This window comes from Ochotona princeps, chromosome 2 (genome assembly GCF_030435755.1).
Source record: "Ochotona princeps isolate mOchPri1 chromosome 2, mOchPri1.hap1, whole genome shotgun sequence".
NCBI classification, from domain to species: Eukaryota; Metazoa; Chordata; class Mammalia; order Lagomorpha; family Ochotonidae; genus Ochotona; species Ochotona princeps.
The window spans coordinates 61,415,570-61,423,780 of record NC_080833.1 but is presented as its reverse complement, the minus strand read 5'-3'; positions in this window follow the sequence as shown (position 1 = coordinate 61,423,780).

The window sequence follows — 8,211 nt, the reverse complement described above, 5'->3', positions numbered from 1 at the left end:
TGATGTTTTTAGTAGTAATTATAAAATGATGGTAGAGAATGGCTGTGTAAGAGTTCCATTCTGAAAAATCTGATTACTCACTTGAAATTTAAAATTAGGTCACTTATAAAAATGTGAAGTTTTTTTCTTTTGTTTAGTGTATCTTTAGATAGGACAATAGTTATACTTGTTTTTTTATATCTCATTTATCTCTATAACTACACCTGATTCATGTAATGTCATGTGTTGTACATGTATGTTTATATATGCTCTAAATTTTAAAATAAATATAATAAATTTGTAACTTTCATATACCCATTTCTGTTCTTACAAATGTAGTTGAGTAACATAACTGATAAATGGCAATCCACAGTGAACTGCAATAATATGTAAAAATAACATGGTAATGCAGTTCTTGATTTTTCTGAAAGTTTTTTTTTGTTTCTTTTAATTTTCTACATCAAATTTGGACAGAAATTGGGGTTGTTAGGTTCATAATTTGCCTGAAAGTTGGAAATATATGGTAATCATCATTACCATTGTAATACATTAGATTGAAGCAATTTATTCTTTTGAAACAGCAATGTAATAGGGAGGGAGGAAAGAGAAAAAAATGAAAAAAAAAAAAAAAAAAAGAAATCACTTCTACCCAGTCTTAATCATGAAATCATCTTCCAGGACGGGAACTGGCTGAGATTATGAGTTTGCACATCCACCTGGGTGATACAGTGTCCATCACCAACTGATTCCCGAGGCGTAGCAACAGGAAGCTGTGGATTGTGGATGAAACGCAGAAAGACAGGACTGGAATCTAAACATGCATGTGAAAATGAGGATTTAACTGCCAGCTTAATCAACCAAACCACAATGTTCAGCTTATTCTTGAAACAATGTAATTCTAACAGTTTTGAGTTTCCCCCAAATTTAAACTGATGACTTAGTCCTCTGGATTATTGCTTCGGTCGAATGATCACAACTGTCAGTATCCATATTATTCATTCACTTATTTACTTACTTATTTACTTGAAGGTCGGAGTTACAGAACATGGAAGGGGTGATGGAAAGAGGGAGTCAAAGGTGAAGACAGCTCTTACATCTTCTGGCTTGATCCAAAGATGGCTGAAATGGCTTGGGCTGGTTCAGGAGAAATCCTTGTGAGGGGCAGGAGATCAAGCACTGGGCACATATTCTTCTGCTTTTTGCCATTAGCACAGAGTTGGACTGGAAGTGGAACAGCTGTAGGAACAGGCTTCCATGTATGAAGCTGGAGTCTCCGTCAGGAGCCTTGCTCACTGAGCCACACTCGGAATACCTTTATTTTATCTAGAATTCTAAGCAGCAAACGACATGTCTCCTTTTGTTTAGCTAACCACAAGGCAAGAGTAAGAAGTGATCCAAAGGTATAGTGTAAGGGCACAGACTGTACATAGATGAGTTAAAGCCGGGCGGTAAAATTTGTGCTTACATGCTGGGATTTTAGTCTGCTTATGGAGGATAGAGGTCAACTGACATTCTCAGCAGTATTTTTGATTTTTGGTTTTGCAAATGGACTATCCATGGTAAAAAGACAATATATATGGATGAATTATTATGGCATGGAAAAGGTCACTTTGGAATAATTACCAAACTTGTTACATCAGAACATACACAAGTTGTTTCAACTAATGTTCAAATAACCATTTAAGAATCTGATTTTGGCAGCCATTTAAAGAATATGTATTTGAACAAAAATGTACTTGAATTTGTACTGATCCACAGAAAAAAAATTTAATTTTATTTATCAATTTTATTTGTCTCTGTTCTTTCTCTTTTCCAAAGCATTTTTTTTCTTTGCTTACACAGACTTGAACTCTCCAAAAGCAAGGCAAATGTGTCTGCTGAATTCTTTGGTTTTCATTTTGAAGTCCTTCCACTTTACCTTGTAAAGACTTCTGGTCTTAAAGAGAATTCCCCTGATGTGCACTTTACTTTTCTCCTTGGAGAGAAGATACTAATTCCAAAAGAAATTTTTATTTATTGTTGCCAAGGTTTCAAAGAATGTAATTTCTATTAATAATTTGCAGATGTACAGTTCCGGTCTAACTTCTATCAATCACCGTTGTATAGGACAATATTACTTTACCTTTCACAGTGACATGAAGTGTTCCAGTGTCAACTTCTCTACTGGTGATATAACAACCATCAAAAATAAATTTAGTCTGACTCATTTTACAGAGAGAAGGAAGAACAGAGGGAAAGAGCTTCTGTCCACTTGTTCATTCCCCAAATGTCAGCAACAGTCAAAGCTGAGCTGATCCAAACTCAGAGCCAGGAGTTTCTTTGGTGCACCACTCAGGTGCAAGGTCATAGGCCTTGGGCCATTCTCTACTGCTTTCCCAGGCTACAATCCAGGAATAGGATGGGAAGTGGAACAGCTGAGACTTCAGCTGGTGCCCATATAAGATTCTGGCAGATGCAAGGTGATAGCCACCAGGCTATCATGCTAGGTCAATAAATATTATTTTGACTAATGATGCATTAATATATGTTAAACAAACAAGGCATGCAAAACTAGTAGGGCAAAAATTTTCAGGGGAAATGTGAGTTTAAAAGTAAAATTTTCTTTGGCTTTGCATGAGGCATCTACACAGGAACTCAAAGATAATCAGTTTATGATCTTGAAACAACACCATCAGGAGTCAAAAATATTTTTAACAGGTCAAGAAAACATCACGCACTTCTGAGATTCAAACTACTTTCAAGCCCTTTCTCTTAGGCAGTTGTTCAAATGTTTTTCCATACTCTCCAAATTTCCATTTCAGATCAAGGACAGTAGAGGTCATATCACACTCATATTAGACTCACCCAACTGTTATTTTTTGATTTCTGACCACAAATCATCATTGTTGGTACTGTCGGTTCTGTGCTTGCAGAAGTCTGACCTAATGAATGAAAAGGTTTCCAATATGTTCCAGATAATATGTCTTACATTTGGTTTCAGGTGACTGGAGATACATTGAGTGCATTTCCCACATTGTAAATAACAATTTGTAGTGACTGTGCTCTAACACAGTGGAGTAGAGAGCCCCTTATCCAGAGGTAAATCACAGACAAGCTGGTCTTGTGTTCCCGCAGTAACATAAATGTGGAGTCTCTGTCTACAAGAACTAGACGCACTTTTCACCAATACAGCAGTCTTCTGTTCTTGCTGACTGATTCCATCTGAGTTATTGGGTTCACTCATGCAGAAAAGCAGAAATCCCACCTTCAGCCAGGGAGTTTCTGAATATAACACAGGCAATATCTAAGCATTCATATGGATGACATAAACCAGGAAACAGTGCGTGCTGTTGATGGGCATTCTCCTTCTGGGGTCTGGTCTTTCCTATACTGATAATCTTTGCAAAGTATGAAGCCAGGCATCCTCTGGATGCAAATGATTTATGAAGGTTAATTCCTTTGAGGAGGGCTGATTCCACAGTGTGTTTTCTAGGAGGTCACCCACCATTCTTTGAATTCTATGTGTGTGTTAATTGCAGCAATTTGAATTATTTTATTTAAATTGCCAATGAAATTGTAGCAATTAGAACAGCATGAACTGTTTCTGTTTGCTTTTTTTCTCTGCAGCATAAGCCATTTTGGACTCTAGCAGGTTAAGTTTATTAGTGCTATAATTTACTCCTGAACTTTTATATCTGCAGGTTTTGCAGAAGGTTGATGTCAGCTGCATGAAATTGACTTCTTTGCACATAATTTAAGCCATGCTACGTAAAGCCACCTCTGTCTCTAAATGACAGGCAGTGTGGTTCAATCATCCTATTTTAAAAGTTCTGTGTTTTACATTTTAAATGTTGGTGCCTGAGAAGAGATTTAGCGGCTAATGCAGCAGATTCCAAATATGGGTAACTATTTTTGCTCAAGATTTCATGAACAAAAATAAACACAAGAGACTCCTCAGGGGCTTATGATTTATACTGCAAAAGTATCAGACAATCTTAGCCTACCGGCTTCTTTCTAACAACGTATTTGGAAACCAGTGTGGATACAGCACATCATCCATCTCCCCCTATTCCATCAATCCTATCATAGACTTGAGAGTCGCTTCCCTCATCCCAGAGCTGTTTGTACTTCTTAGAGGGAGGAGGAAGGAAGCAGGACTTTCAAATGTTTCTCCTGGCTATTTGATGTTCCTGTTTTTGTTTGTGGTCATTTTGTTTCTCAGATTTAATTCTTTCTCAACTGCAAAATTTTCTTCTATGCTTGATGAATAAAAGCACAGGGATGCAGAAAAGTCCAAGAAAATTTCATCTCCCATAACTTTCTATTTGTGTTAGTGAAACAAAATTGAAGATTAAGATATTGGGAGATTCTGCACATCCAAAAATTCTATTAAATAGCAATTGTTCAAATTTTAAGTGATTCTAATTGCTTTGGTTTAACCATCTTAATCCTTCCTCATTGTCGTTTGTCTATAATATTTGGACAAACAATATCCTTACACAATGTGTCACATTGCTAATGTTTGGCTGCATTTTTAGAGTTGTCAAAGTATTTGATATGTAAACCTTACATGGCAAGAACCTCTTTTTCATTGTGACCTTTACATCCCATCCTAATCTGTAAATGAAATTAATGAACACACATCTAAATATAAGTTAACCATTCAGGCAGTGGAAGGCTCCATTTTTTAGTGATTCATTTGGTTCATCTATTATGCTTATTCACAAAGGTCATATAGAAAGCTTGGCTATTATACATAGGACATCGTGGTCAAATCTTGTTTTGTAAGAAGATACATATTTAGTGCCTATTCCAAGTTTTATAATGTCAGGATTGTTATCACCAAACTCTCTACTAAACTGTCTTTAGCATTTCCAAGGACCCAATCTGTAACATGTGTCACTGTTGCTAATCACAGTCTGACACTCTGAGGATTACTTCACTATGAAAATGACTCTCAGGAGACTAGACAAGACAGAAAATGATTCATGACTGCAAAACTAAATGCCACATTGTTTCAGGAATTGAAATTACCTTTTCCACATTGCCAACTAGCTATAGTATTTCAGGCAGCATGGTATGGCCATCTTCTTAACCCAGTCGATTGCTGCAGTAAAGGAACTCCCCAGTTTATCATGAGCACATTCTGTGGTTAATCCAGGGAATCTGGAGACTATTTAAAATATTTTTTTAAACATTTATTATTATTATTTTTTGGAAAGTGTAATATGCAGAGAGGAAGAGAGATAGAGATGAAGATCTTGCATCTGATGATTCACTCCCCAAACACCTGCAATGGTTGGAGCTACGTGAATCCAAAGCCAGGAGCCAGGATTTTCTTTTGGGTCTCCCTTGTGGATGCAGGATCCCAAGGCTTTGGGCCATGCTGGTCTGCTTTCGCAGGCCCCAAGCAGGTAGCTGGATGAGAAGCAAGGCGACCAGGATTAGTACTGGCGCGCATATGGGATCCTAGTGGGTGCAAGGCAAGGATTCTAAGCTACCATGATGTGCCTTCTGCAGACATGGACTCAACATGGACCTCTGTACATTTTTTTTCCTAAAAAAACTAGTCTCTGCATGCAAAACATGAAACCACAGAAATGACGGCATTGCTGCTTGCTAGCGACTTTTGTTTACAGTTCAGTTTATTTGTTTTGTAACTAAGGAAAACCTGGTTGTTCAGTGGATTGTGAGGCAGAAATCAAATGGACCCATGTGAGATGCTGTTGTATTGCAGATTTCCGAGTAATTAAGGAAGGCAATAAAGTATGCTGTGCTATTTGTCATACGGATCTCTTATTTGCTTTAATCCACTACATCTTTTTTTCCCTCTCCAATAAAAAAAAAAAAACTTGTTCCTTCTATACTGCAGTTTATGATTTTCCTTTATTTTAATGGGGTCACATCAATTATATTTTTTTCATTCTACTTTTCTTTTTGTTGAAAACTGTTTTGTTAGATAAAAAACTCTAATGAGCCTTGCAAATGAATAACTTGTCCAAATAAACATATTTATGCTACAATATCTGAGATATGCAAACTTCTTTGTTTCTTATTCTTCCCTCTGAATTCTTACAAGTGTTATAATGTGTCTAATATATTTGGCCAACTGATTATACTCAGCAAGCGTTAGGGTGACCTAGAGCATTCACGCCCGTGCTCTATAGCATTTAGATTTGACTTCAGCTTCATGTTTTGCAACCCAAATGCTGCTGATTATTTTCCAGACAAAATGCGGATGTAGAAAATAAAAATATCATTTTAAATTTTTTTTATTTTTATTACAGGAATACTCAGCCAAAGTTAATACAAAAACATACATAGAAACATATTGATTTTATATAAGCATTCTAAAGACAGATGTAAGTATTGGGGAAATACACCATCATATAAATTACATAGGTGCTAACCAAGAAAATAAAAGAATTATGTCATTTTTCATGTGAACGGCTGACAGCAGTTTCCATTTCTGCCATGTATAGATACTCTTTTCAACACCTGTTTGAAAGAGTCAGCAAAGAGACAAATCCTTTAAGCAATAGGTTTTGAAGTTAAGCAGAACTGGGCTTCAGTAGCTGATCAGATGCTCCTAATCTTTGTGACCTGCAGAACGCTCTTTTCCAGTTCTTAGAATGGCCCTCCTTGTCTGCGTAAAGAGAACAGAGTGCTCTCTGTTTGTCTGGTAAGCACATCCACTGATACATGTGAAAGTGATTCACACTGTACATGTTCTCTCATAGTGACACAGTTCCTTGACTAAATTGAAAATCTCACTGACAAAGAGGAATGTAACATTGGCTAGTACCTTTCACTGTTTTATACATTTTAGGAAGATGTCATTATAATTATGAAATCCATAGATTTTTTTTTTGCTTTGTAACACACTCCTGCTTAATTTCTTCAAAACATGTAGATTGTAGAAAGCTGAGAGTAAACTTGATACATTTTGTATGAAACAATTGTCAAAACAACTTCCATTTAAACAGAAGATGGTGATTTTGAATAATACCCTTTTTTGGAAAAAAAAAAACAAATAGAAAGGAAAAGAAACAAATAAATGAGAAAGGAAGAAGATTATTTAGTCTTATTTATTTATTTAAACCTCAACTTTATTTACTTATTTATTTATTTTATTGGAAAGGGAAATTTACAGGAAAAAGGTGACATAGAAAAATCTTCCTTTCAGGCCCAGCGGCATGGCCTAGCAGATACAAGTCCTCACCCGGAACATGCTGGGATCCCATATGGACACTGGTTCTAATCCCAGCAGCTCCACTTCCCATCCAGCTCTGTGCTTGTGGCCTGGGAAAGCAGTCGAGGACGGCCCAATGCTTTCGGACCCTGCACCCGCGTGGGAGACCTGGAAGAGGTTCCTGGCTCCTGCCTGTGGTGCTGGATCAGCACAGCACCAACCATCGCGATCACTTGGGGAGTGAATCATTGGACGGAAAATCTTTATCTCTGTCTCTCCAGTTCTCTGTATATCTGACTTTGTAATAAATAAAATTTTGAAAAGAAAACTCTTCCTTTAACAGGTTCAATCCCCAAGAGGCTGCAACAACTGGAACTAAGCGGATGGGAGGCAAGGAGCCAGATACATGGATTGATACAGTCGCTCAGTATTCTGGGACTCTAACCAGATTACAGAAAGATCAATTAACAATAAACTTGTTGGTCTGAAGGTAATTTCATTCCAGTTTTTCCTTCATTTCTATTCCCTCTCTCTTTTCTTTTGAATTCAATTACTTGGCTAATTTTATTTTAAGGTAGAGATTGGTGAAAGAAAAAGAGAAGACGATCACCTATGTCCTGGTTCACTTCCCAACTGCATGCGACAGCAGGGTTGGTCCAGAACTCAATCCAGATCTCCCATGTGGGTGACAGAGTTGACCAGTTACCTATGCCTCCCGGAGTGTGCATTAGCATGAAGTGATATCCAGAAAAGACTCACACTCGCTGATAGCGGGATGCTGGTGTAACTATCTGGTATCGTTACTGTTATGTCAATCCCCATCCTGCTTCTTTAGACATTTATAGTATTATTTTTCTAACATAAAAGAATGCTTAATTGACACCCTTTATTATTGTTTTCTCTTGAAAATTTTTGTTTAATTCTGGAAATTTAACGTAGAAACTGAAGCATTAGTTTCTTAGAATTGTAACTGACAACAATGTCTCACAATCTTCCCTTAAACCAGTATTCTGGATCCTGTTACATCGCCCTCTTCCTCTTTAGCTTATGCATATCAAGAA